A 3,503-nucleotide genomic window follows, 5' to 3' on the forward strand; every position below is an offset into this window, starting at 1 on the left:
CAACCCTACTTAGTTTAGGTGAATCCTAGCTAAGGTAAATGCGAAATGTGATGCTACTGTATTAATACGTTTGTATCTATCCTTCAATAATTGTGAAAATTACAAAAATGCATACATATTAATGAAAACATTCAAATAGTACAGAGAGTATGTCCCGTCTCATTACTTGCCATTCTTTGCACTCTGAGAGAAGCAATAATGCCCAGTGCGCTGGGTTGGGAATGAAGCTGGGGGAGGGGGGGTTACTTTTTGCATTTTTATAAACTGTGTTCTTTGTGAATGTGCTTTAAAATTATTTTAGTGGGGTGCGTGCTCTCTCTCTCAAAATAAATAAATAAACTTTAAAATTAAAAAAAAAAAGTGCACCTGGGTGTCTCAGGTTGGTTAACCATCCAGCTTTGGCTCAGGTCATGATCTCACAGTTTGTGAGTTTGAGACCTGCATCAGGTTCTGCACTCTTAGTGCAGCTCTTAGTGTAGAGCCTGCTTGGGATTCTCTCTCCCCCTCTCCTCTGCCCCTCCGCCACTTGCACATGTGCTCTCTCTCTCTCAAAATAAATAAATAAACTTAAAATAAAATAATTTTAGCGGGATTTGGAGAGCAAAAGGGGATTATATTATTACATGCATATGCTCAGTCTACTATCTTGAATCAAAAGCCCTTTAAGAGCTTTTAAAATCATGCTTATGTTCACACATTTTTTTTATTTTACAAAATTGGAACTATTGAGTACATATTGGTTGTCACCTGATTTTGTCCTTAATAAATTTTAGAAATCTTATCACATTAATAAATATTTAACTATAACATTACATTAAATACAAGTAGTACACATATATGGATGTACTTAACGAAACTCTTATTCTTGGATATGTAGTTGTTTTTACTATTCCTGTATGGTGCATATCGCTTCAGTGTATCCTAGGTAGTTTCACTATAAATATCTTTGCTGGAAACATTTTCACTGCATAGCTAATTGACGGTAAGGCAATTTTGTCATAAAATAGAAAATAATGAAAAAGAAAAAAGGGATTGAAAAGGGCATAATGAAACATGAAAAAATTAATAAAATTATGTATTGATTTCTTCCTTCTTTAAGAGAAGTATCGATTTTCCAAATACTAGGGTGTATATTTGTAACTTAGCTTTGTCTTGGGTTGTGAAAGCTTTCTACATGGTTGTCCATTCTTCACCTATCATCACATGTCCTTTGATGGATGTTCCCAAGTTCCAAGGGAAATGTGGAAGAAAACGCTAACTCTGGAATGCATTTGTAACTGAGCTCTGTTATCATTGTACCTGATATGTGATCATTTCCTAGTAGTCTAGTGTGCAGTCTGGCTTTATGCTCTCTTATTTCACACTTCTAATAAGCTTTGTCACCGTATTTCCTAAAAGGGCAATATATGTATTTATCATCTACCATCTTAAGACCACTATGTTTACTCATCACTCTTCAGACCATTATGAGAGCTAGCTAAGATTTATATAACACAAAAATGGAAATGTTGCCAATGGAGAAATGAAATCAAGCCGTCAACCAATTATTTTATCTTTCATGGCAAAATGCCTTACAGCCAATTATTACAGGGCAAAAATGTTGGTGGCAAAGATGTCTTCAGCAAAGATGCTTATGGCAAAAAAGCCTGGGCATGGTTGAGATGATCTGCCTGGTAGCTCAATCTTTGCATATATGCTTAATTATTTCTTTTCTCTCTCTCTCCTGTCTCTCATTTTCTCTTTTTTGAGAGAGAGAGAGAGAGAGAGAGAGAGAGAGAGAATACACAAGTGCCAGTGGGGAAGGAGCAAAGACAGGAGAGAGAATCTTAAGCAGGCACCAGGCCCAGTGCAGGGTCTGAACTCAAAATGGTGAGATCATGACCTGAACGGAAATCAAGAACCTGATGCTCAACCGAATGAACTCCCCAGGCACCCCAATTTCTAAAGATAGAGTTCTGAAATTGAAATTGCTCCCCAAGAGATATGTGCATTTTTAAAGCCTTTGAATATACTGGGTATTTACAGTTTTTACATCTTAACTGTGTACTCTAAGAAGCTAACAATGAATTTAGCTTATTTTTTAGGGTGGGACACTATTTAAACTTTTTTCATGTCAAGATCTGCCTCATCTTCCAAAATAGGGAGTTCCCAGCTCTAAGCTTGTGGGAGTAGAAGTATGATCCACCTTCTTCCAAAAACTGGAGTGAGTCATTTATCAGCTTTCTTTTCTCCACCCTTATACATCCCATCCTTTTTTTTTTTTTTAAGAGGTAGAATTCAGCCTAAGGATGCCATTGGATTGGAATTAGAAAGAGTTATCTGTTCTACGTCATTCTTGGTTCCAGAATGGACTTTATCTCATCTCTTAAAACAGTATTCTTAAGATAAACTCTTATCTAAAGGCTAATTTAAGATATCTTAACCAATTTAACAAAGTAAAATGAAATCTCCACAAGTCTATGAAACTATTAGCAATAAAAATGGCTATTTCAGAAAATAATGACCCTTTCTCACTCTCGGCCATCTTGGCTGAGGCTCTTGGTTGGGGCCGTCCCACACCTAAGGCAGGAAGATGGTGGCCGCAAAGAGGACGAAAAAGGCGCTGGAGTCCATCAACTCTAGGCTCCAGCTCGTTATGGAAAGTGGAAAGTATGTGCTGGGGTACAAGCAGACTCTGAACATGGTCAGACATGGCAAAGCAGAACTGGTCATTCTCACCAACAACTGCCCAGCCTTGAGGAAATCTGAAATATTGTGGCCATTTGGCCACAAATAGTGGGGCAGTAATATTAAATTGGGCACAACATGTGGGAAATACTACAGAGTATGCACAGTGGCTATCACTGTGATTGTGTTATCATTAGAAGCATGCCAGAGCAGACTGGTGGAGAGTAAATCACATGAAATTTTTCTTTAATAAAACCTGCCAGAGCTTGTTTAAAAAAAAAAAAAAAGAACTTGCAATGGACAGTTATTTTGGTGATAAGATTAATGTCAATTCTGATAGCTGGGAAAACGGTCCTTCTCATTTGTGTTCCTTTCCCTTTGAACTCTGGACGGCTTTCACAGACAGTCTGGGGACATGAAGAAAATTCAGCACAGGGGACAGCACACACACACATACACCACCACTCACATTCCTCCTTCTGTTTTTCCTGCTATTGCAGTACAGCCCACCATCATGAAAGGCTAGCAATGCTTTTAAAATATGTAATGTGGCCATTATGAGTAGCCAGGGCATTTTCTAGGTTAAAAAGCAAAGGAAATATAAAAATGAATTTTCAAAATCTGTAGTGGTATATATTGTTTTTAAATTTCATAGAGCACTTTCACCGATCTCTTTTGACCTTATAATATTCTTTTTTTTTTTAAATGTTTTATTTATTTCTAGGAGAGAGAGAGAGAGACAGCGTGAACAGGGGAGGGTCAGAGAGAGAGGGAGACACAGACTGTGAAACAGGCTCCAGATTCTGAGCTGGCAGTCAGCACAGAGCCCGACGCGG

General features: G+C 37.8%; 1 pseudogene; it reads left to right on the forward strand.

Moving 5' to 3' along the window:
- Positions 1-2,571: 2,571 nt before the first annotated feature.
- LOC120222599 lies at positions 2,572-2,895 on the forward strand (annotated as a pseudogene).
- The last annotated feature ends 608 nt before the right edge of the window (positions 2,896-3,503 follow it).

This window comes from Hyaena hyaena, unplaced genomic scaffold (genome assembly GCF_003009895.1).
Source record: "Hyaena hyaena isolate Hyena2069 unplaced genomic scaffold, ASM300989v1 scaffold_901, whole genome shotgun sequence".
Classification (NCBI taxonomy): Eukaryota; Metazoa; Chordata; class Mammalia; order Carnivora; family Hyaenidae; genus Hyaena; species Hyaena hyaena.